This window comes from Oryctolagus cuniculus, chromosome 6 (genome assembly GCF_051225735.1).
Source record: "Oryctolagus cuniculus isolate XC-2025 breed Fujian yellow rabbit chromosome 6, ASM5122573v1, whole genome shotgun sequence".
NCBI classification, from domain to species: domain Eukaryota; kingdom Metazoa; phylum Chordata; class Mammalia; order Lagomorpha; family Leporidae; genus Oryctolagus; species Oryctolagus cuniculus.
Genome location: NC_142872.1, coordinates 155,103,007 through 155,130,258, shown reverse-complemented (window position 1 = coordinate 155,130,258; position 27,252 = coordinate 155,103,007). Strand labels below are relative to the sequence as shown.

Below are 27,252 nucleotides of genomic sequence, written 5' to 3'. Positions count from 1 at the left end.
GATGAGGGAAAAGTGGGAAGGAGAGGAAAGAAGAAGAGAGAGGGAAGAAGGGGGAAAGGAAGGAAATAAAGAAAAGATAGGTGTGATGGTTAATTTTAGGTTTCACCTTGACTGGATTAAGGAATATCTAGAAACTTGGAAAGGCATTATTCTTGGTGTGAGGTGTTTCCAGATGAGACTGGCATGAGCTTGAGTGGAATGTGTGGAAAGACCTCATCTCAGTGTGGAAGGGGCCCATCGACAGGCTGAGTTACAGAAAGAATAAAAACAGAAGGCAAGCTTGTCTGTCACTAGGAAAGTTGACCCACGCTCGCTCCATTTGCCAGTCTCTTGCCTTGGATATCAGAACGTGAGACTCGCTGGCCTTTGGTCTCTAGACTGTGGCTTTCTACTTCAAACTGGGTTAGAGCCTCAGCACCACTGTTTCTGAAGCCTCTGGACTGGGGCTGAGGCGTGCCACCTCAGGGTCTCCAGCCTCCAGCCTGTCTTTCATGGTACTCTCAGCTGTTGTGATTGTCAGTTAATTCCCCTAATAAATCCCCCTTCATGTATCTGTATGCATATCCTACCCCTTTGCAGAATCCTGGCTAATGAAGGGGGAAGAAAGGCAGAGGGGTAAGGAGAGAGGGAGGGAAAAGAAAGAAGACATTGATTTCGAAAAATACTTATTTATATGCAAACAAAAAAGCAAAAAAAAAATCCTGTTAACACTTCCTTATACAATTGCTCATTTTGTTCTCATAGAAGCATATGCAGAGGGACAGCTTTGCCCACCTTCAAGATCCACAACCAAAGCTAGTTTCTTCTATTTATGGCTATTATTTTATCATCTCAACTATGTTTTCATTTGATCATGGTCTTTCATTAAACAATCTTTATTGACCATTCCTGAAGTGAAAGACACTGTGCTAATGAATTTTTCAGGGGACAAAAATGTAAATGAGATATGCTCACTCACCTTATGAAATCTGCAAAATGCAAGCAAACTAACAAAAATGTAAGAACTATGGCTAACAATCTTCAGTGAATTAAATCCCATGTGAGAAATACACTCAATTCCGACGCCTGGTGAGAGAGGTACTGTGCTCATTTAAAGCTCTGTGGATCTTTGTTTCCCTAACTTTGCAGTTAAGGCTCTGGTTAGCATTGAAGTGAATTTTGCATCTTGATCCATATAAAATTGTTTTTTTTTTTTTAAATTCTCATTTGTTTTAGACAGGGTGATCTTTTCATAGCAAAGTTAAGAAATTTGGATAAAAGTTAAACCTCTTTCTGAATCTCGGTGAGAAAAAGTTAAAATTTCAAGATCTTGTAGAGAGCATTCTGTGTGTGTTTTGAAGAAGATAGCTTAGAGACAGCTTCAAGTCATTGGACAGGTAGAGGGCACTTCCTTGGTAAAGCAAAGGACAGCACTTAAGCTTTCATCACCAGTTAACTCTTATTTTCTCAGCAAGATCTATGCTATTCCAGAAAGTGTTTTATCCCAGTTGAGGCAAAACACTTCCTATGTACATTTTCTCAGGCACTTTATAGTCCATTGCTTGTGTTCCTGAAGTCATGAAGAATAGTTTGAGGGTCTTGGCAGAATGGTCTCTGCTAAAAGAATTTAATGCCCAGTCAAGGAAAGAATTAATAGCAGTATCTTATGTTTGCACCTTGCTATGTGCAAAGCACTTTCCTCCTAACTCAGCAAGACTTAATGGTATTCCAGAGACCAATTGGAGCAGAAGAGAAGGGCAGCAGAGTGGTGCTGAGATGTTTTCTGGTTCCTATGTTTCAGAATAGGACAGACTCTTGGGGTGAATCTAGCAGCATGTTTGGCACTGGAACTCCAAACTGTATGTCAGCATTCAGGGGTCAAATGGCTGACCTCAAAGAAGACTGGGGGAAACTCTCAGGAAGAGAAAACCAATCATAATGTTAGTAACAGTCAACATTTACTCCCTGTTTACTATATGCTAAGAAGTATGCCAAAACCTAATTGATCCTGGCAAAAACTTGGCATGTGTTGCTATTATTCCAATTTTACCAAACAGGAAGCTGAGACACAGTTGGTTAAGTCATCATCTCAATACCATACCACCTGAACCTCTTAATTCCGGATGCCACGCTCTTAAGCACTGTGTTGTGCTGACTTGGACCTCTTGGATCCCAGAGATCATGAAGCACATAAAACTTCAGGAGAATCAGGTGCTCTGCATCTTCTGTGAACTAGGGGTTCAGATCCTGCCTGTGAGAAACTGCTTCACAGGGAGAATCAGTCAGGAAGTGGTGCAAGGGAATACATGCATGAGGTGCTGTGGGAAGTGAACATAGAGGCTGACGGGGCATCCAGAAGAAGGGAACGTTGCTTGTGAAAAGAACTTGCAAGTTCCTTAGGGCAGGGACTGCCTCACCCAAAAGCCTTCAGGATTTCTCCATCATATCTACATCAGAGATGATTATGTGGTCACTCCTCAGAACTCATCCCACTATTCTCGGACACCTTATTACTGACAATGAAGACATTTTATTTTTTTAAATATTTATTTATTTATTTGAAAGTCAGAGTTACACTGAGAAAGGAGAGGTGGAGAGAGAGAGAGAGAGAGAGAGAGAAAGAAAGAGAGGTCTTCCATCCAATGATTCACTCCTCAGATGGCTGCAACGTCCAGAGCTGTGCTGATCCGAAGCCAAGAGCCAGGAGCTTCTTCCGGGTCTCCCACATGGGTGTAGGGGCCCGAGGACTTGGGCCATTTCCACTGCCTTCCCAGGCCCTAGCAGAGAACTGGATGGGAAGTGGATCAGCCAGGTCTTGAATTGGCACCCCTGTGGGATGCCGGTGCTTCAGGTCAAGGCATTAACCCGCTGCACCACAGTGCTGCCCCCCACCCCCACCCCAACAATGAAGACATTTTAGAGAGCACTCATACAGAAGAAGAGGTCAAGAACAGAATGGTAACAAATAAGCTAATAAAATGATGAAGACAGAACATTATGTGTGGAGGAGAGTAAGAAAGTAATGATTTTATGTTTTCTGTAGTAAGGAGAGTCTTCCTTGAAGAGGTGAAAGTGATCTATTTTTTGGAGTATAATTGATTTATAAACACTGCAATTATTTAAGTTAAACATTAGTGAGTTTACACATATACATGCACTTATGATAACATTGAAAGAATCATAGCACAACACATGTCTGTCTCCTTAATAAATGTTCTGTGTCCTTTTGTGCTTTTTTACAAAAAGATGTATTTATTTATTTATTTATTTATTTTAAACACAGAGTTGGGGGGGGGGAGAGTGAAAGAGAGAGAGATAGAGAATCTTCTACTTGTGCTTCACTCTTCAAATGGCTGCTATGGCCGGGGTGGGGCCAGGCTGAGGCCAGGAACCAAGAGTTTCATACAGGTCTCCCATGAGGGTGGAAGGTTCCAAGTACCTGGGCCATTTTCCACTACTTTCTCAGATGCATTAGCAGGGAGCTGGATCAGAAGTGGAGCATCCAGGACTCGAATGGTGCCTATATGGGATGCCAGTGTTGCAGGTAGCAGCTTAACCCACTATACCACAATGCCAGCCTTCACTTTGTTCCTTTTAAAGTACATTTAACATGAGATCTCTCTGCTTAAGATGCATAGTAAGCAGTAAAATTTATATTTTAAGAATGACCTGCTATTTTCTAGAACAGAGAAAATGAATTTCAAAACTTGGTCAGTGTATCCATTGGTTCCCAAACCAAATGATTAAATAATCTGGAAAAGTTGTTACAAAAGAAAATCTTGATCTTCATCTTAAGAATTCTAATTTAAGTGATCTAGAAATTGGCTGGGAGTTTGTATCTCTAAAAAGCACCCAGGATTCTATAAATGGATCATTGGCAAGCCATTTTGGAATGCATTTTGTATACATGTTTGCTTATTAAAAAAAATAAAGTATGGAATGAGCACTGTGACATAGCAGGTTAAACTGCCATCTGCTGTGCCAGCATCCCATATGGGCACCGGTTCAAGTCCCAGTTGCTCAATTTCCCATCCAGCTCCCTGCTAATGTTCCTGGGAAAGCATCAGAGATGGCCCAAGTCTTGAGCCCCTTCACCCACATGGCAAACCCAGAAGAGGCTCCTGGCTCCTGGCTCCTGGCTCCTGGCTTCTCCCTGGCTTAGCCCCAGCTGTTGTGGCCATTTGGGGTGTGAACTAGAACATAGAAAATCTCTGTCTGCCTCTCCTTCTGTCTCTCTCTGTAACTCTGCCTTTTAAATAAAAAATAAATCTTAAAAAAAAAAAAAACAAACAAAGCAGAAGACAGTAAAAAACAGGTATGCGTTATTGTGAAGTTGTTTAAGGTGTTGATCAAAGAGGTAGAGTTGGGATGTGACAGATAATGTAGGTGGGGACTGAGTCCTGAGAGTCTTGTAAATATTGAAGGGCCAGTAGAATTTTCAGGCAGAGTAACATCATTTTCAGATGGGATTTTTAGGGACACAGGGCTAGCAGGATTATAGAAAATAACTAGAATTGGGACAAGGCCAAGACATTCAGATGTTACTGTAATAGTCTCATGAGAGAAGTGTTATTTAATGCAGTGAGAATAAAGAGTAAAGGATACTTTTGGAAGATTGTTATAAAAATGGAAGGGATAACCTCATTAGCAATTGTTTTAGCTTACTTTTGGTAGTTATATTTACTTTTGTTTTCATTTCATACTTGTTATGAATTATTTTTATTGAGAAAAAATTTTTCTTCCATCCCATTTCCTATCCTAGTAAGTTAGGAGAATGAAATAAACACTTAAATTGTTTCCTATGGGTTTGAATCTGTTCATAGGCTACAAGAAAATGGCAAGGTTGGCAGCGGACATGAGTTCTTTCAACACCTTCACGGGGAATAGGATAAATCCTGGTGAACAAGATTATCCAAATCTTTGACACTGACAAGTTCATAGTATTCATGCCAATGTTAGGTCCTTCCCCAAGCATTTCCTTCTCTATCATATATCTCACTCTTGTACAGCTGGTGACATTTTTCTTATTAAGATTAATATTTCATTGGTTCTACATTCTCAAACATTGGCAAGAGGATGTCTAAGATTAATAGAATAAATGCCAGCATTTAGAATGGTGGAGACATGGAGGAATGAAAAAACATAGGAAGATACATTGAATTCTTCAAATGAAATTATAATTTTATAGATACATATAAAGATAACTTTAACCAATAATCCTATTACTATAAATTTATATCAGGGACATAATTTGAATAGAGGAGAAAATCCGTGAGAGAAAGGCTTTGGAAAATCGTTATCTATTTATGGTAAATCTATACAAAAGAAGGGGGAGAAAGAAGAAGCCATGGATGAAAGAAACTTAATACTCCAAGTGCAATAGGTGGTTAAATAGGTTATAATAAATAATTGATAACATTAATTTAATATTTGTATCAAAGTCATAACTGGTGAAAGAAGTGTGATTTGGATTTTAAGATGTTTTAGACCAAGAGTTGAAACAATATGGTACCTGGGATAAATCTTTACAAATAAAGTTTTAATTGGAGCCTTGCCATGTCCCCCTGTTTCTTATATTTCAAACTACCATGGTAGCGTTGATTAGCTGCATAAAGACCATATATGAAAGGAGAAGGCCCATATATTTTTAATCTGGCTCTTTGTAGAACAAGTTTGCTGACTTTCCTTTAGACTAAAAGGGAAATGGCATCTTTCAAAGTTGTTTGCTATGCATTCCTGCATCCCAGAATGAAATCCTGAAAAAAGGACTCAGGAGACTCAAGTTTTAAATGTCAACTCTTCCGCTTTTCTTCATATCACTCTCTGGATCATATTTCACCATTAGAGTCAGTTTTCTCACCTGTAAATAGGGAGCACACTCTCTTTAGAGTGCTGCTAAGGGGGTTAGAGATTCTGTTTGTAGCACACCTAGCTTGATGACTTGAACATGGTCATCAACAGGACTCAGATCCCAAATACTACCCAGGAGGAGGAGTCAATCATTTGGGGTTCAGATCCCAGTTCAACCATTTACTAATTCTGTGACCTTCGGAAAGTTACTTAACTCTCTAATCCCATGATCAACACTTAGAGTGAAGATGATGATGAAATTCTGAGAGGGGTATAGACTTCAATAAGAAAATGTTTGCAAGAGGCTTAGCACAGTGTTTGATACCTATGGCAATACTAAATAAGAGATAGGTAATATCCTGCTCTCTCTTTTGTTCCATTTCTACCCTATTGTGCGCTATGATCTTGTTACTCCTTGGCTTAAATTAGTGTGATCTTCACAGTGAAGTCTGGGTTCCTTCACTTAACAAGGTCCCGCATGTCTAATTCTTTCTACCCACTGCTGCTTTATCGGACTACATCTGCCTTATGCCTCTATCTTTGTACCCTGCACGTACAACCTGTAGCATAGAGTCTAACAAATAATAACCATGTGTATCTATGTTTATTTTTTAAAACTGATGAACATTGAGTATGTTTTGAACTTTGAAATTTGAATAAGTGACTTTTTTAAGACCTGACACTATTGATGCTTGCTGTGTGCTATTCTAAGAGATGTACAGTACCTATTCACTTAATCCTTTTGGTCACTGTAAGACTTATCTTGTAGTTGAAAAAATGGAAGCAAAAAGAAATTAATAGTCAAATTTATGTAAGCATCTATTAACAGATGTAGGATTAAAATTCAAGCAGCTGGGCTGAAAGAATACATGTGAAATATATTACTAATATTCCTCTTGTAGCATAAATAGAATAGAAGCTAGAGTCCACTCAGTAATTTAAAAATCAGATAATTCCAAATTTGGTTGATGATGTAGAGAAACCACACATCGTCATGCACTTCTGGTGAGAGAGTAAATTGGAACAGCTACTTTGAAATACTACTTGGTTGGCTATTTAAACAGCTAATGTCTTACAGCTCCCTCTTGCCTGTTCCTATCCTGTGACTCAGCAATTTCATTCCCAGGGACATTCCCAAGGAAAAGGAATGCATATGTCTACTAAAAGACATGAACAAAAACATTTATAGTAGCTTTTGAAAAATAATGGCATCCAACTAGAAGCAATCTACACAAATAGGTAAAGAATAAATGTATTGTACTGTATTCGTATAATAATTTATTGCACATTAATATAAATAAACTACTACTATACCCAATAATGACATGGATAACTTTTCGAGGCATAATGTTGAGAAAAGTAACTCAGACAAAAAATTACATTCTATATTATCCAACTCATATAAATTTCAGGAACAGGCACATTAACCTATGTGATCAAAGTCAAAAGACAGTTACCTGGCTATAGGAGTGTGTGTGTGTGTGTGTGTGTGTATGCAAATGTTTGTGTATATGTATATGGTGGGGGTGACTGAAATACATGAGGGAAAGAGCCTTGTCAGTTCAGGAAATCTTTTGTTTGAATTAAAAAGTGGTTATGTAACTTTAGACTTAACTAGAATGTCATCAATACATACTGTTAAGACTGGTACAAAATATGTATATTGTATCCCTCAAGAAACAAATAAAAAACAAAATAATTCAATGACTATGTGTTGGTAAACTTGAGACTGTTGAAATTTAGTTCAACAAGAAGGAATTCTTTCTTCTCTCTCTTTCTCTTTCTCCCTCGCATTTGTTTCTCAAAACAAATTATTTCCCTTGCTTTCCCAGAAGATTCTACCTGAACTATATTTAGAGTATTATGACATAAAATAGATGACTGATTCACTAGTGGAGGAACACAGTTGGCACTGAATTCTCAAATAAGAATATATATAAAACAGAAACAGGTTTCTTCTTCGTGAAATAGTTAAGTGGTTAGATTTCCCCCATTTGTGCAGTCAGCAGCCAATCAGGCAATTTTGGTTGGCCTAAGGGCGATGGGATTGTGAAAAGCATCCAAGAATGGAGTCAGTGTTTCATGATCTGCCCCAAGCCACACACTCCTGCACTAAATCAATAAAAATCATTCACAGACTTTTGGATTTACTTTAAGAAAGTAGCATTTTTATGAACCTCCTAGGCAGATACAAAAACAGCTTGACATTGGGTTTAGGAACATCTTGCAAATAACAATTCTCATTGTTCAGAGTTATCTTGGCTTATGAGTAAATGACTTCACAGCTTGACAGAATGTATGTAGCTATATATTGACTTTGCACTTGCGAGAAACTCAAGATTTGTTTCCTCATGAGGCAAATTTGGATAGTAAAGCCTCTAAGAGCCAATAATCCTTGAGGTTTCTGTTTTGCAACAGCTACTGGGGGGAGGGCTGGAACTGTATCTGGTGACTTAAACGTTTCACATCTCTCTTACTGTCTTCGCATATAAAATGTCTCACAATTGGACTTTAGCAAAAGGACACTCATATTGCTCATCAAATTCTTATTGAGACTTCAGGATGCTCCTTGAAATATATATGACAACTCCGCTTTGTAGATGAGAAACTGAGTTTGCCAAGTTATGATAATACCATATCCCAGCAGAAACAGAATTTGAATCAATATTTTCTGACCTTGGAAAAAACTTGAAGTTTCTACTTAATTCTAGTAGCTTCTTTAAAATAAAATAATAACATGTACGGTCTAATCATATTTCTGCTATCAACAGTGTATATGACCTTGGAGTAATTACTTCATTGCTTTAACTTTAGTCTATTGATCTGAAGAATAAATCAGTTGCACTGGTATGTTTCTCCAAAATGTTGTGGTTTTGTACCTACCATATTTAGCTCTAGAAATGTGTCCTTTCTTATTTCCTGCCATGGCACAAAAAGAACCACATTAAAGCCAAAGACGTTTTATTTGAACTAGAAATCTGCTGGGAAATTGTAATTCAAACCACTCAATCTATTCTTTTCCCTAATAAGATTATTTAAAAGTACCCAGTCTCACAGGGAGAGACTTGTGATGAAAGGCCTGAGCTGTATAACCAAGGCCAGACTTTTAAAATACAGCATAATTGAAATGAATAATATGCCAAATGACCGGAGAGTGTTTAGACATACAAAATGTAAATGTTTTAAAGAATTGAATAAATGAATGTTCCAGTGGAAAAAAATGGTGATTTTCCTTATGTAATATATAAGTAAAAAGAGAGTTTTGAGCTTATATTGGCTCATGATTTGATGTAACAATTTTCAGAAGGGTCTTGGGTTCTGTGCTTTGCTATGGAATTCTGGAGGTGATAGCCACTCAACTAAGACTGGTGTCCTTGGGTATTTCTCACTGGGGAAAATTTTCTTATTCTGTCTACTACCCTATGTCTCATCTGCCTAAATTACACTCTTGGAATGGAAACTAGAATTACAGTGAGTTACAAACAAATATCAACTACTTGTTTTTTGGTAAAGCCAGAAATAATATATTTTCAACATATCTAGGTCTATTTATGCATGTGGCCCTTTAAAAAGCATTTTAGGTTTAATTTAACACATACTGAATGAGTGTTTACTGTATAGTGTCAGCAATAGATTTGGGTGATAAACCTATCTAAATATAAGAACTCACTTCTATTAGGACTGATATTATAGTGAAATAAAACAAATGACTACATCTCTAAAACACCATAAAGCTGTAGAAATTAATGCAGTCATGAAAGACTCCCTGGAAGAAGTGACTCAAGAGAAGAGTTTTTAAGATATAGGGGCCAGCACTGTGGTGTAGCAGGTAAAGCCACCACCTGCAGTGCAGGCATCCCATATGGGTGCTGGTTCGAGTCCCAGGTGCTCCACTTCTGATCCAGCTCTCTATTATGGCCTGGGAAAACAGTAGAAGATGGCTCAAATCCTTGAACCCCCATGGGAGACCTAGAAGAAGCTCCTGGCTCCTGGCTTTGGATTGACGCAGCTCAGGCCATTGCTGACAATTGGGAAGTGAACCAGTGATGGAGGACCTTTCTCTCTCTCTCTGCCTCTCCTTCTCTCTCTGTATAACACTTTCAAATAAATAAAATAAAAATCTTAAAAACCCGAGATATATATTACATATATATCTAGATAGATATATATCTAACATATGTTATATATATATATATATATATATATATATATAAGCTGTTAGGTAAAGGACTTTGAAAGAACACTGCTGAAAGATGGCATGCAAGAGAATTATACTTGACCTGAAGAATTTATGCATAAGAATGGATTTAAGTTCCTGATATTCCTGATATAGAGGCCTGGGTACCCCTCCGGCTGCAATCAATTTTTCTGTCTGGACAACTCGTGATCCTAGGACCTTCCAGACATGTCATTTGAGCTCACACTGTCTCTGCTCTCAGGTGATAGTCTCTTTTTTAAAGATTTTATGGGGCATCCATGTATCATTACAAGATTGTAGTGAATCATTACAGGAAAGTGAACAAAACATGACATAAATATCAGTGTTAATGAATCTGCGTGACACAATTATGTCCCTCTGTTGAAGAAAGAATGGAAGTGTTTGTAACCACAGCTAAACAGTCACTAGATGTAGCCTTAACTTTAAGTAATGCGAATTCCTTCAGCAGAAAGCAATTCCCAGAAAGAGACTCATTGTGAGCCATCTCCGCTCAACTCTGGCAGTTAGAGAAATGAACACTGAAGTCCTGAAAGAGAATCTGGGCAGGGCATCAACGTGTCCACCACAACTGTCATTTTACCTTGTCCTACTAACACATCTTAGTGTACATGCATCTAATCTTAATAACATTTCAACTGATGAAATAAGATGTTCCAGGGCTGGCATAAGAATGCTACTGGAACTCAAACTGATAATGAGGTCACAAATTGCTAATCTGTCCTGTACTTTTTGTACCTTCCAGGAGACAGATCAATGGGGGAAGAAAGAACATGAATTAACACCTGCAACACACAAAAACATCAGTCAAATATAAACTTAAGGACAGCTTCATTTCATCCCCAAAATAGCTCCAATGTGGGGAATCCATCCGTGTAAGAGATAAATATGTATATCAGGAGGTTGTGATTTCCAGGACTCCCCAAAGGCCATCACCTCTCAATCCTCCTGCCTTGAAATTCTTTCCCAGTTATACTGCAAGGTGTTTTACACAGTCCTTCTAATGTAATCCTCACAATAGCCTTATGAATTAAATATTCTCATTCTCATTTTAAAAAACTCAAACTCAGATATTTTCAAGTGTTTTATGAAAAGATACCAGGAACTGGACCTGGAATTTTCATATAGAATTGCCTGGTCCCAAAGCCATACAAAACTTGTACACTATAACAAACTGTCTCAATAGGCTTCAAATCAAAATGCACTTATCAAGAAAAATGAATTCACTATTGCACAAGAGGACTTTTACAGATTTCTCAGTTATGGAAAGAATTAATCATGAATCAATTCACCCAATATCTACACACTTCAAAAATGAGTTTTTAGCTGTTTTAGTTCTCAGCATTCCATTTAGTGCCAGAATAAATAATCCATTAAAAGTGTCTACCTTCACTAAATTATTTAGCTTCCCAACAAATAAACAAAAAGCCCATGCCTCTAAAGATGAATTAAATATTCCGGAAATTTATAGAAAATAAATAGAAATGTAATTCTAAAACTCATTATTGGACTCTAACACCTTTTTCTTGAATGCCAGTAAATCCTTGATTCAGCCCAAGTATGAATGCAATTCTAATCATGAAATATCTACTGTTAAAGAAAACTCTGAGTTTTTTTAATACCAACTATTAAAATTATTGAATAATGATGCTCAAGACCTGAGATGCACATTGGAGGGCAGCAGTGAGAAAACTGGCTTAGGTTTTGATCTTATTATCCTCTACTTCTCAGGGAACTTCACAGACAAGTGGAGCCTTTCCTAGCACATTATAAACTGGAGGGAATGCTTTGTTGACCAATTTTGTTTGGCATCTCTCAATACACAAGAACCACTAGGACTCTTCATGCAGTCAACTGGCAAAATATTTTATTGTAAGAGAAGCTGGGCGGGTCAAGATGGTGGAATAGTGAGGACGCACACTGATAGTCCGGGAAAAGATAGGTTGATAAAAGAGGAATTACAGTAATTACAGGGAAAGGCTCAGGGGAAAAATGCAGAGGAAACTCTTCTGGATCTAGTGGAGGTGACACAGACGGCCTGCAGGGAGAGCAAGGACGCCCACGGCTCCGAGTCTGCACATCTGCACTGGAAGGGGAGGTGAGCTCAGTAACCCGAGACATTGGCAGGGGAAATGGCAGACAGAGCCTAGAGGGAACTAGGCTAGAAGCCCCGCTGGGGAAAGTTCACCAGACTAACTTCAGGAGAGAAGAAAAAAGAAAGGAGGGGGGGAACAGTATGGACGAGTTTCTCTCTCTGCCCACCTTGCAAAGGCGAGCAAGAGACAAAGAGCAGGTGCCATTCTGGATATACGTAAAAGGTGCGCGTCCTCAGGGCTGTGCGTGATGTCAGAGCTGTGCACAACCCCAGGGCTGTGCGCAAACTCAGAGCTGAGTGCGAACTCAGTCAAACAGAAAAACCTGACTCTGGGGGTGTGTGTGAAATACCAGGAGGTTAGGATTTAGTGAAAGGGTAGAGCTAATGAACTGAGGTGGGGGTGGGTGGGTGGGGAAGAGACGGTGGGTGAGAGAAATCACAGAGGTCACCTGAGTACTCTCCAGAGATGCTACAATTTGGTAACCTTGGCAACCCAGTGGGAGACTGCAGGAGAAATTTAATGCACAGTGAGGGCAGGACAGATTCTTTGGGTGGTCTGTGGAAAAAAAAAGCAGACGAATGCTATACACACAGAAATCAGAGATTGGAAGCTAACTACCATCAATTCTGCTCAGCTGTGCAATATTACTTCCCTCCTGAAAAAAATAAATAAATAAAAGAGAGAGAGAGATCTACCACACCTAACCGGAGTGTGTCACCTTTGGCACACCCTTAACTCTGAAGAACTAAGCAAAGCTCTCTGGCTACACACATCTCAAGCCTTGAAGGCTCCTCCAAAGGCAGATAGTACACTTACACAGTCATAGTATAACAAGGAAAAAAAAAACACAGTAAGGGAAGAAGAATTCAAAGAATTCCTCTAAAATGCCAAGCAACAAACACAGACACTGAAGGAACAAGATTAATGAACACATTATGATGCCCCCAAATGAACAAAACACCCCAAGCCAAGATTATGAAGATGATGAGATATAAGAAATGCAAGATACGGATTTCAAAAAATTTATGATGAGAACATTTAGAAGTTTTCAAAAGCAAATTCTTGAACTACAGAAATCCTTACTGGACAGGATAGAAAATCTCTCTCATGAAAAGGAAATCATAAGGAGGAACCAAAATGAAACGCAGAAACTAGTAGAACAGGAAAGTGTGATAGTGAAGAGAAATCAAAATGAAATGAAGAACTCAATAGATCAAATGACAAACACATTAGAGAGTCTTACAAACAGAGTCAGTGAAATAGAAGAGAGAATATCAGACTTAGAAGACAGAGCACAGGAAAGCATGCAGTCAAACCAGAGAAAAGAAGAGGAAATTAGAAATCTAAAAAATATTGTTGGGAATCTACAGGATACTATTAAAAAAAACCAACATTCGAGTTCTAGGAGTCCCTGAAGGCATGGAGAGAGAGAAAGGATTAGAAGGCCTTTTTAGTGAGATACTAGCAGGGAACTTTCTGGGTTTGGAGAAGGACAGAGACATCCTAGTACAGGAAGCTCATAGAACCCCTAGTAAACATGACCAAAAGAGATCCTCACCACAACATGTTGCAATTAAACTCACCACAGTGAAACATAAAGAAAAAATTCTAAAATGTGCAAGACAGAAATGTCAGATTACTCTCAGAGGATCTCCAATTAGACTCACAGCAGACTTCTCATCAGAAACCCTACAGGCTAGGAGGGAATGGCGAGATATAGCCCAGGTACTAAGAGAGAAAAACTGCCAGCCCAGAATATTATATACTGCAAAGCTCTCATTTGTGAATGAAGGTGAAATAAAGACCTTTCATAGCAAACAGAAATTGAAAGAATTTGTCACCACTCATCCAGCCATGCAAAAGATGCTGAAAGATGTGTTAAACTCAGAAACACAGAAACATGGCCATCAGTATGAAAGAAGGTAAAGGAAGAAAACCTACCAGTAAAAGATCATAGGAAGCTCAAAGCATATACTAGAAAATATCTTTGGGAAAATGGCAGGGCAAAGTTACTACTTATCAATAGACACATTGAACGTTAATGGACTTAACTCTACAGTTAAAAGGCACAGACTGGCTGAATGGATTAAGGAACAAAACCCATAAATTTGCTGCCTATAAGAAACACATCTTTCCAACATAGATGCATGCCGACTTAAAGTGAAAGGTTGGAAAAAAATGTTCCATGCCAACAGAAACCAAAAAAAGCAGGTGTAGCCATATTAATGTCAGACAAAATAAACTTTAACACAAAAACTGTTAAGAGAGACAAAGAGGGACACTATATAATGATTAAGGGTTCAATTCAACAGGAAGATGTAAATATTAAAAGTGTATATGCACCTAATTAAAGGGCACCAGTTTATTTAAAAGATATGTTAAGGGACTTAAAGGGAGACTTATATTCCAATACAATAGTACTGGAGGACTTCAATACTCTACTCTCAGAAATAGATAGATCATCTGGACAGAAGATCAACAAGGAAACAGCAGATTTAATTGACACTATTGCCCAAATGGATCTAACAGATATCTACAGAACTTTCAATCCTACATCTAAAGATTTTACATTCTTCTAAGTAGTGCATGGAACCTTCTCTAGGATTAAGCACATACTAGGCCATAAAGCAAGTCTCAGCAAATTCAAAAGAATTAGAATCATACCATGCAGCTTCTCAGACCATAAGGGAATGAAGGTGGAAATTAGCAACTCAGGAATCCCTAGAGAGTATGCAAACACAAAGAGACGGAACAACATGCTCCTGAATCAACAATGGGTCATTCAAGAAATCAAAAGAGAAATCAAAAACTTTCTGGAAGTAAATGAGGATAACAACACAACATATCAAAACTTATGGGATATGGCAAAAGCAGTGTTGAGAGGAAAGTTTATAACAATAGATGCCTACATCAAGAAATTGGAAAGGCACCAAATAAATGAGCTTTCATCACATCTCAAGGATCTATAAAAACTGCAGCAAACCAGACCCACATCTAGTAGGAGAAGAGAAATAATTAAAATCAGAGAAGAAATCAACAGGATTGAATCCAAAAAAAACATTACAAAAAATCAGCCAAGCAAAGGGCTGGTTTTTTGAAAAAATGAATAAAATTGACACACCATTGGCTCAACTAACTAAAAAAAGAAAAGTACCAAATCAATAAAATCAGAGATGAAAAAGGAAACGTAACAACAGACACCACAGAAATAAAACGAATCATCAGAAATTACTACAAAGAGTTGTATACCAGCAATAGGGAAATCTATCAGAAATGGATAGATTCCTGGACACATGCAATCTACTTAAATTGAACCAGGAAGACATAGAAAACCTAAATAGACCCATAACTGAGACAGAAATTGAAACAGTAATAGTAGGATTTATCCCTGGTATGCAGGGATGGTTCAATGTTTGCAAATCAATCAATGTGATACACCACATTAACAGACTACAGAAGAAAAACCATATGATTATCTCAATAGATGCAGAGAAAGCATTCGATAAAATTCAACACCTTTTCATGATGAAAACTCTAAGCAAACTGGGTATAGAAGGAACATTTCTCAATACAATCAAAGCAATTTATGAAAAACCCACGGCCAGCATCCTATTGAATGGGGAAAAGTTGGAAGCATTTCCACTGAGATCTGGTACCAGACAGGGATGCCCACTCTCACCACTGCTATTCAACGTAGTTCTGGAAGTTTTAGCCAGAGCCATCAGGCAAGAAAAAGAAATTAAAGGGATACAAATTGGGAAGGAAGAAGTCAAACTATCCCTCTTTGCAGACGATATGATTCTTTACTTAGGGGATCCAAAGAACTCTACTAAGAGACTCATAGAAGAGTTTGGCAAAGTAGCAGGATATAAAATCAATGCACAAAAATCAACAGCCTTTGTATACACAGGCAATGCCACGGCTGAGAAAGAACTGCTAAGATCAATCCCATTCACAATAGCTACAAAAACAATGAATTACCTTGGAATAAGCTTAACCAAGGACGTTAAAGATCTCTACGATGACAATTACAAAACCTTAAAGAAAGAAATAGAAGAGCATACCAAAAAATGGAAAAATCTTCCATGCTCATGGAATGGAAGAATCAACATCATCAAAATGTCCATTCTCCCAAAAGCTATTTATAGATTCAATGTGATACCAATCAAGATACCAAAGACATTCTTCTCAGATCTAGAAAAAAGGATGCTGAAATTCATATGGAGATGCAGGAGACCTCGAATAGCTAAAGCAATCTTGTACAACAAAAACAAAGCCGGAGGCATCACAATAGCAGATTTCAGGATACTGCAGGGCAGTGGTAATCAAAACAGCATGGTACTTGTACAGAAACAGATGGATAGACCAATGGAACAGAATAGAAACACCAGAAATCAACCCAAACATCTACAGCCAACTTATATTTGATCAAGGATCTAAAACTAATTCCTGGAGCAAGGACAGTCTATTCAATAAATGGTGCTGGGAAAACTGGATTTCCATGTACTGAAACATGAAGCAAGAGCCCTACCTCACACCTTACACAAAAATTCACTCAACATGATGTTGCTGTTGATTTCTCAACGATGTTGCAGTGGATTCGTTTCTGAGAGCAGCAGCATGGTGGGGGCAAGAGGCGCCAAGTCACCACACAGACCCCCGGAGTTGGGTGAAAGCAGGCTTGAGGCGAGCAGCCCACAGACTCATTTATTACAGTTGGAACCACATCTTATATAGTCAAGACCAGCCAATCTGGTCAAGGGGTGGTCTATGCCCCAACCAATCACAGCCTGTTGCCAGGCAGGCTCCGTTGCCCGGTGGGTTTCAAAGCCATTCCTGAGTACCTGACACTCGCTTGCCAGTGGCCACCTTGGCATGGCCTTCTCATTCCACCACAAACATGGATTAAAGATCTAAATCTATGACCCGACACTATCAAATAATTAGAGAACATTGGAGAAACCCTGCAAGATATTGGGACTGGCAAAGACTTCCTGGAAAAGACCCTGGAGGCGCAGGCAGTCAAAGCCAAAATTAACTATTGGAATTACATAAAATTGAAAAGTTTCTGTACTTCAAAAGAAACAGTCAGAAGAGTGAAGAGGCAACTGACAGATTGGGAAAAAATATTTGTAAACTATGCTACAGATAAAGGATTATTAACCAGAATCTACAAAGAGATCAAGAAACTCCAAAACAACAAGACAAACAACGAACTTAAGAGATGGGCCAAGGACCTCAATAGACATTTTTCAAAAGAGGAAATCCAAATGACCAACAGGCACATGAAAAGATGTTCAAGATCACTAGCAATCAGGGAAATGCAAATCAAAACCACAATGAGGTTTCACCTCACCCCGGTTAGAATGGCTCACATTCAGAAATCTACCAACAACAGATGCTGGCGAGGATGTGGGGAAAAAGGGACACTAACCCACTGTTGGTGGGAATGCAAACTGGTCAAGCCACTATGGAAGTCAGTCTGGAGATTCCTCAGAAACCTGAATATAACCCTACCATTCAACCCAGCCATCCCACTCCTTGGAATTCACCCAAAGGAAATTAAACTGGCCAACAAAAAAGCTGTCTGCACCTTACTGTTTATTGCAGCACAATTCACAATAGCTAAGACCTGGAATCAACCTAAATGCCCATCAACAGTAGACTGGATAAAGAAATTATGGGATATGTGCTCTATAGAATACTATACAGCAGTCAAAAACAATGAAATCCGGTCATTTGCAACAAAATGGAGGAATCTGGAAAACATTATGCTGAGTGAAATAAGCCAGTCCCAAAGGGACAAATATCATATGTTCGCCCTGATCAGCGACAACTAACCGAGCACCAAAAAGGAAACCTGTTAAAGTGAAATGGACACTATGAGAAACGGTGACTTGATCAGCCCTTGCCCTGACTATTGATGAATAACTTAATACATTATCCCTCTTAGTATTTTTTTGTCTGTTCTACTTAATACTATTGGTTTAATACTGTGATTAATACACAGTTATTCTTAAGTGTTGAAACTTAACTGAAAAGTGATCCCTGTTAAATATAACAGTGGGAATAAGAGAGGGACATGCTCAAGGTGACTTGCCCCAAACGGCAGAGTTAGAAACATTCCAGGGGATTCCAATTCAATCCCAACAAGGAGGCATGTACCAATGCCATCTCACTAGTCCAAGTGATAAATTTCTGTTCACAATTGATCATAATGATAGGACTAATAATCAAAAGGATCACATGAACAAGACTAGTGTCTGAAAATACTAACTGATAGAACAAAAAAGGGAGAGAACGATCCAACATGGGAAGCAGGATACACAGCAGACTCATAGAATGACGGATATCCAAAACAGCACTCTGGCCTCAGAATCAGCCCTTAGGGCATTTGGATCTGGCTGAAAAGCCCATGAGAGTATTTCAGGCATGGAAAGCTAAGACAATCTGGGGAAAAAAAATGACCTAAATGAAAGATCTCCGCGAGTGAGATCCCAGTAGAAAGAACGGGGCCATCAAAGAAGGAGGTACCTTTCTCTGAAGGGAGGAGAGAACTTCCACTTTGACTATGAACTTGTCTAAATATGATCAGAGTCAGTGAACTCAAAAGGTTTCCATAGCCTTGGTAACTCATGACTGGAGCCTAGGGAGATTACTGAGGCCATAAACAAGAGTGTCAATTTGTTAAGTCAACAACAGGAGTCACTGTGCACTTACTCCTCATGTAGGATCTCTGTCCTTAATGTGCTGTACATTGTGATTTAATGCTATAACTAGTACTCAAACAGTATTTTTCACTTTGTGTTTCTATGTGGGTGCAAACTGTTGAAATCTTTGCTTAATATATACTAAACTGATCTTCTGTATATAAGAGAAATGAATCTTGATGTGAATGGAAGGGGAGAGGGAGTGGGAAAGGGGAGGGTTGCGGGTGGGAGGGAAGTTATGGGAGGGGAAAGCCATTGTAATCCATAAGCTGTACTTTCGAAATTTATGTTCATTAAATAAAAGTTAAAAAAAAAAAGAAAAAAAAAGAGAAGCTGACAGTTTGATGTAATGAAAACTGTGAACTCCTTAGAGTCTGACTTCTAGGACATTACTTATCTTCTCCTAGCTCGAGTTTTCCTCTCAGTGAAGGAGAGGGACAGGGACCGGGCGCCTTTTCCACTTTCCTGTAATGCAGACAGAACTGAAGGAAGCGATTCATAACCATAGTGCATGCTCTGTTTTTTGTTTTTCTTTCTTTTCTTCATGATTAACTTGTGCCCTTTGTTAAAAATAGTGATATTCTACTTGTGAATGAAGTAGATCGTGCAAAGCAGAAAGTGAATGCAAATAATAGATTTAGTTGTTCTGAGATATATTTTCACTTAGTTTCCTCTAGAATATGGAAAAAAGTTAAATAAATATAGTTAAATTTATATCATTTTTTCATGTTTGAGCTTTACAGAAAAATCTGATTTTACTGGAGAAGATATTGGAGATAATGTCTATGTAAACTATGTAGAGCAGAGCCAGATATGTAGTAGTTGTTCAGTAAGTAATGTTTTATTTTATACATGTCCTCAATTTTTTTGATGGCATTTGTCCCTGACTCCTTTTATTTGTCCCAGAATCATCCCAGGTTTTCTCTTTTTGGACATTTAGTTTCCCCATTTTGTTTAATGCTTCCCACATATCCCTTTTTGATCCATGGTTCATAATGAAATTATTACCTTCACATTTAATGTAATAATTCATTCAACATATGGTTTCTGGCTTCTTCTGTCACCTTGTAACAGGCATGTGTTCATACAAGACAACCCACACTTTCTACAATTTCATAGGACCATCCTTGACCCTATTTGCTCCCAACTAGTCTCTATCTTAATGTGGAAGGTATATATGACCTTTGGCATTTATTTGAAAAGAGTAAGATATTACCCTGTAAATAAAAACAGAAAGAAGTGATTAATTACTGAGTACTCCAAAGTCAGTGTGATAAGTATTTGGTAGATTGTATTATTGCTTCCAAGTCTTTATAACCTCCCTGTAATGAAATGATATATCTCAGCTTCCTGCCATATGAGTTTCTAGCACTTACCACCAGAGTTTCTAGAAGATATTTCCCCATTCCATTGCCGCTAGGCTTAGCCAAAAGGCTACTTTCTCCAGTGGAATGTTAGCAGTTGTGACATAGGCAGATGTTTTAAATGCATTCCTCTGATTAGATTTGGCCTCTTGCACTTCTGCCTCCATAGCAGAATGGACATCCCTGGGGACTACCAACTCAAAAATAACAAGGAGGTAAAATGGATTAAAGCTAGTTCTACAATTAAAAAGTTAAAGAAGTGAAAAAAAGTAGTCAAAGTTCACTGGGATGCTCATTTCTTCCATTTCTAATAGAATATCCTCATCATCTCTGTTAGAAACAGTGATTTTAAGAAGAACATGTAATAATAGGGAACTTCTGAATGCTGACAATATGTTTTAGGTGCATTATTTTAATCTTTACAATCATCTCATTACAGGTACAGTAATTATTCTACTTTTAATAGAAGAATAACCATGTTCCTAGAGAGATTTAGCAACATTCCAAGGTCCACTGAAGTGGTGAGCCTGCATTTGAGCCCAAGCTTGACTTCAGCGCTAGAAGTATTAATCACCATGACTTTGTCCTGCTACATTTCAGTTATCTATAAGATAAAGCTGGAGGTGGTCTACTGAAAACTGAGTCCAAATGGAAAATATGTGACCAGCCAAACCAAAGGTATCAGTGCCAGCAAAGGGGCAGCAGGTGGAGCACAGCAGTAAAAGAGGGGATATTTCCAATAATACATTAGTTCCCTAGTAAAAAGAATCAGCTGTAAGCGTCAGCCAGGTCCAAAGACTGCCACACCGGTTCACACCAATGTTAATCATGGAAGAACTCTATGCCACTTCTATCTCTCCCCCCAGTTCCACAGGGTCAGAAGCTTAGGTTTTCAGAAAGTACAAAAATTAGAGAACTGATCAATCATGTTGGCCTCCCGCAGCAGGAAGCTTAATTGCAGTGGACCAAAGACAGTAAATGGGATAGTTGTAACTTTGACTTATGCTTGCTGTTTTTAGTATTCAGTGGATAGGATGCATTGATTAATGCTGAAGACCTTTTTATTACCTGAATAAAGTTATTCAGGTACAGGGTAAGCACTATCTGCTGTGTGTCCTGCATGTAAAAATTGATGAGTAAATTAGATTGTAAGTTTCTTGAAAGAAAGGACTACGTGTTCTACTTCTTTCATTCATATCCTTCTTGTCTTTGCCTTCACCTCTAACCCTGATCTACATAAATTCGGCTCCTTGTTGGGTCTCATTATTTAATCCTCAGTGCCGCTCTGATCAGAGAAGCTAATGTTTAAGCAGACTTATTCAATGTTTAAAGTATAATTATTTATTATTAGTTAAGATTATTGGCTGATACGGTTTAAATTAAAATCATTTATTGATAATTGACCATATTCATTATCAACTGGGTCTATCAAACCTAAATGATAGAGAATAATAAATAAGGCATAGTCTCTGTTCCCAAGAAGTGCAAACACTTCTGGGGGAGAAAAATTTTAGGTGAAGACTACAGTAAGGCAGTATGTTATGCATTACTGAAAATAACAATGCAGCAACTAAGAGATCAAATTGGAAGAAGAACCAGCTTTGAGCAATTCTGAACCGAATACTCAAGATATGAATAAATACTAGAAGACAATTTCTTGTCTTCCAAAACAGAGAGACATATTTCAGAGACATAAAAAGGAGAAAATGTGATACATTCAAGGATGTATGTGGGCCAATGCTGTGGTGTAGCAGGCACTCTGCCAGCAGTGCCAGCACCCCATATGGGCACCGGTTCAAGATCTGGATGTTCCACTTCAATCCAGCTCTCCTCTATGACCTGGGAAAACAGTTGAAGATGGCCCAAGTCCTTAGACCCCAGCATCTACATGGGAAGACCTGGAGGAAGCTCCTTGCTCCTGGCTTCAGAAGGGCGCAGCTCCGGCCATTGCAGCCAATTGGGGAGTGAACCAGCAGATGGAAGACCTCTCTCTCTCTCTCTACCTCTCCTCTCTTTGTGTAACTATGACCCTCAAATAAATATATAAGTATTTAAAAAAAAAAAGGCTATATGATGGGGGCAGGTCAAAGCATCTATCTGCAAAGGGAGCCAACAGAGGAACCCTAGACGGGCAGTCTGGCTCCCCAGCATGGTGGCTTTGAATTGGTTGGGGGAAAACCAGCTAGTTGTTCCTTGGTTTTCAAGGGATGATCTTCATTCTCTTCAAGTGCTGGAGAAAATACGCCCAGGCTCTATCTCTACTCTTTACTGTACCCCATTTATTAGATGTTGGTTTATTGTACCAAAAAATTTCCAGAAAGGATTCAATTCTGTCCTGTGCATTTGGGTTAATATGTACATTATGGGTTTTTTTTAAATGCATTATTTCTGAGCTCTCTTTCTTTATGCAAACTTTGCTGCCCATTACACTTTTAAAAATCAGGCTGGGAAATAGAACAAATCAGGCCATGTTCACCAGCCCAGATTTAACTGATGATGGAATTAATAATGTATTCAACTTTCACCTGGTTTCTCAGGTTCATTTATCAAATTGGTAGGAACCAGTAAGAGAGAAGGAATAACTGATATGATTATTTAGTAGTTTCCTTACCCCCACAATGTCAAGAGACTGTGGACAATGCAGAGACAAAATAATTTTTTTAAAGATACCTAATCTGGTGATATTTTCCAAGCCTACACAGCCAATGAAAGAGATCATATGGGGATGTTCTTTGAATCTGAATGACCAGGGAATCTGAAAGTAGTGATGAAGTGGCGTTCCATTTGAACCTTTAGGAGAGTGTGGTACAAACAGGAAAGGTAAAAATGATGGGTGTTTGTAATCAATGCAATGGGAATTAATATAGTATTCCTGGAGCATGAAGGATTGGGAAATAAACCATTAAAATATATTTACCTGAGAAATTTACAAAAGAGTATAGAAAACTATGAACTTTGAAGTGACTTTATAAACAGAATAGCAATAATATTTAATATTTTCATACCCCTTCCACACCAAAAATTGTACTGTGTGTTATAGTACATTTGAGTGTTTGTGTATTTTTTTTTAAATTTGATATTAATGTGAAAAGTAACTGGCTAAGGTTGATATTCACTGAAGTTTAAACTTAGCCTAAGCCATAACATATTTGTGTGTGTACCTGTGTGTGTGTGTGTGTGTGTGTATGTAAGTATACATGTAAAAAGAGCAAGTTATTTATAAACATTCCATATTTTACCAAGAATGTCCATTCTAAAACCTTTTAAATGTTTTCTGTCTCCTTTGTTCTTTTTCCCCATAACCCTTTTATTTAAGGTATACAAACTTCATGCATTTCATAAATACAAATTTAAGAATATAGTGATTCTTCCCACTCTACCCTCCCACCCACCCATCCTCCTACAATGCTTCCTCCTCCCTCTTCTATTCCCGTTCTTATCGATTTTTTTTGTTTTTACTAAGATCTAGTTTCTTATTTGTTCTTTAGTGCAGGGAAAACCTTACTAGCCTTTGGGATTCTCCAGATGTCTTGAACTATATTTTTTTTCCCAAATGCTTTGGTTTTGGCAGGTTGCAAAGCCAATGTTTGCCAAGGTCTTTTTTTCCCCTTAATTTTTAAAGCCACTTGTGTTTCAAGGAACTTTAAGCATGTGATTTTTGTTCATTTACACTTAGCTCATCAAAAACGTTTTAAGGAAATTTGAAGTCCAATAAACCTTTAGAAGTCTATATTATTAAAATTCTGGAAGTTTATCATTAAATCCTGCATTTGAAACATTGATGTTTATTCTGAAATCAGAACTCCCAATTTTTTACCTGTACCTAACCAATGCTGGTTCTGTTAATGAACAATTGGATTTATCTTCTCACATTTTTTTCTTAATATGAAGCTGATGCCACTAACACTGGATCTGTTTCTAATTAGTGGTGGTAGATTTTCATTGGGCCATCCAAATACTTCTTTTTTCTCCCAATTACCAATGAAATACCTTTGTAACCTAGACAAAGAACAATTTAATCACCAAGTTAAGACATAGATGCTTAAAACATGATATTTGTCACATTTACATGTAGGACTAACTAGGTAGTGATGATTACACTAAGGTGGTCATCACGTTAATTTCTTTATATCAAGAGCTGAATGTATGCAAGGTGAAGACCAACCAATGCATATAACATGATTTCTTATGTCTTGCTGGATTTTTCCTCTATTGTTTAACATTGAAGGGAATGGAATTTTTACTTTGTCCCTTTCATTTTTGATGAAAGGAAACTTGGGGGTCTGGATTTTATTTCAGAATTAAGGAAAAAATTCTTATAATTTACACAACTGTGAAATGAAGGCATTGGTCTAGGTTAATGGTTTTTAGTATTATTTAATTGAAAATGTTCTAAGTAGTTAGTAAGGTGCAGGATCTATGAGTTATATGTCAGTATTTAATAATATCTAAAAATGTGATTGTTGTTATTATGAAGAAAATGTTGACATCATTATGCATGTTTTGATTATAAAAGGAGAAGTAATATATTAGAATTAGCAAGTGGAGTTTGGTCATCAGCATTTTATTTTTGTTTTATTTTAAAGAGAAATGAGGTAAGTATTGTCAGGTAAATACTTGTAAAGCTATTAATTGGTTACAAAAAAGTTGGAAAATATTGGGATCAGTGTCTTTTCAAAGAAAAATTAGAGAATTCTCCCATTTTCAAGGTTCTTAAGTGTCTTGCTTTAATAATCAAAATATATTTGAATACAAGTTTTTGATGTAGAAAATGTTTCTTGAAGATCTTCCTAACATACAGATATGGCTCAATCAGTAATGGTACCTTGTCTATGGGAATCCACACCTAGCCATAGCTAATTGATCCATATGTTATCCTCTGACCTCGGCTACATCAATTAGGTTCTATCTTGAGAAGTTTAATTGATGGAAAGAGTAAGGGAGTTGTCAAAACTAGGAGTTATTGATAACAATACTCAGAAGACACTTAACAGCCACCATTGAAGCCTTTGAAGTTCTCTGAGTTCTGCCCTATAACGAGTATTTTTTATTGCTGCACAACATAACACCACAAACATAGCAACTTAAAGCAATACAAGTTTATTATATCAAGTTTCTGTGTGTTAGGATTCTGGGCAAATATTCTCTGGGCTCGGTGCTCAAGATCTCACACAACTAAAATCAATAAGGCAGCTGGAGATGTAATCTCGTCTGAGGCTTGGGGTGCTCTAAGATCATGAAGGTTGTTGGCAGAATTCACATCCTTGTGGCTGCAGGACTTTGGTTTCATTTGTACGGCCAGCTGTTAGGCAGGGTTTCGCTCATCCTTTAGTGTACCTTCAAACACACCATTTTGTCCATTCACAATATGACAGTTTGCTTATTTGAAGTAGGCAGGAGAATTTCCCTCCAGTTTGCTCTGATCAAGTTTTATATAGTGTAATATAATCATAAAATAGCTATTTGTCACATTCTTAAGGACTGGCCTACACTTCCTGAGAAGAAACAGAGCATGCATACATATTGGGGTCTATTAATTCAACACTTATCTGGACTTGTTGAAATAGCCTAGTGTCCTTTTAAACATTTTGTTTGTTGTGGTTTCCTCACAATCAAAAGAACGTTACCTGGTGCAACATATTATGTCCTCAACACCATCCCCAAGAATCCCAGGGAATATCAGAAAGGGAGGAGAAAGCCAGCGCGGCGGCTCACTAGGCTAATCCTCCACCTTGTGGCGCCGGCACACCGGGTTCTAGTCCCGGTCGGGGCGCTGGATTCTGTCCCGGTTGCTCCTCTTCCAGGCCAGCTCTCTGCTGTGGCCAGGGAGTGCAGTGGAGGATGGCCCAAGTACTTGGACCCTACACCCCATGGGAGACCAGGAGAAGCACCTGGCTCCTGGCTTTGGATCAGCGCGGCGCGCCAGCCGCGGCAGCCATTGGAGGGTGAACCAACAGCAAAGGAAGACCTTTCTCTCTGTCTCTCTCTCTCACTGTCCACTCTGCCTGTCAAAAAAAAATTAAAAAAAAAAAAGGGAGGAGAGATAATCTTACTGTATAATCATATCAAATAATATAATTAGAAAACAAATCAATAATTTGATGATTGACAGACATATAAAGAGGGTAAATTGATGTTCTTCTCCATGCCAAAAATTCTTGACCTTGTAAGTGTTTAGCAGCTCACTAAGGAGGAGTGGTGAGTGGGATTGTTTCCAGTTGGCTTTCTTCTGTCATGCAACATGTTTTCTTGATGTGCATTCTGTGGCCAACACAGAATTTAGCTCTTTTGGAATGCATAAAGTCAACTATATTGGCAGCTCTTGCTTGACTTTTATACAACTGATTTGACAAATTAATTGATGCTCTCCATTTTCTCTGTAAATTACTGACTGCTGCCAGTGTCATCATAACATCAACACATTGGGCTATTTTCCACTGTATATTTGCATGCTGCTGCCCTAGTTGTTTACTTTTGAAGGGTTTGTTTTGTCTGCCCCCAAACCTGTTTATGCCAGATGTCCTTGCTGTTTCAATGAAATATTATATAAAATGATAAAATATGAAATATGTAGAGAAGATTACTTGTCTTTTTCAAAGTGGAATGCTTTAGAAAGGCTTGATTAGTATAATTTTCTTTTAAAAAACAACTGCATTATGTAAACGAATTATGATTGAGTGAAATAATTTTAAACAGCCAATAATCTCTCATAAAAAAGTCTGTATCTGGTTTATTTTCCAAGAATCTCCAAGTTTGATTTTAGCTTTCAATAAACAAAAATAACAATTTGCAGACTATTTGTTATTAATTATATTGATAATAAGCATCATGTTTTGTGATTCTTTTCATTGAAAGTAAATTTTGGTTATTCAGCCAACTGTGTTCTTAATGAAATTCTTACAAGAGGATTTCCATTATGGTAGATTTTGTCACCTCATCTGCCATGAGCTCAATTCATTATTTACTCTAACTGTACATTGCTAAATGTGTTTCTTTCCTTCTACCACCAGGCTGGTAGGTCACTTCTAGGTTCCAGG

The 27,252-nt window shown here is 38.0% G+C and overlaps 1 pseudogene; it reads right to left on the bottom strand.

The window, feature by feature from the left end:
• Positions 1–19,357, bottom strand: part of LOC100353910 (olfactory receptor 7D4-like) — a 49,559-nt pseudogene extending 30,202 nt beyond the window's left edge.
• Positions 19,358–27,252: the final 7,895 nt, after the last annotated feature.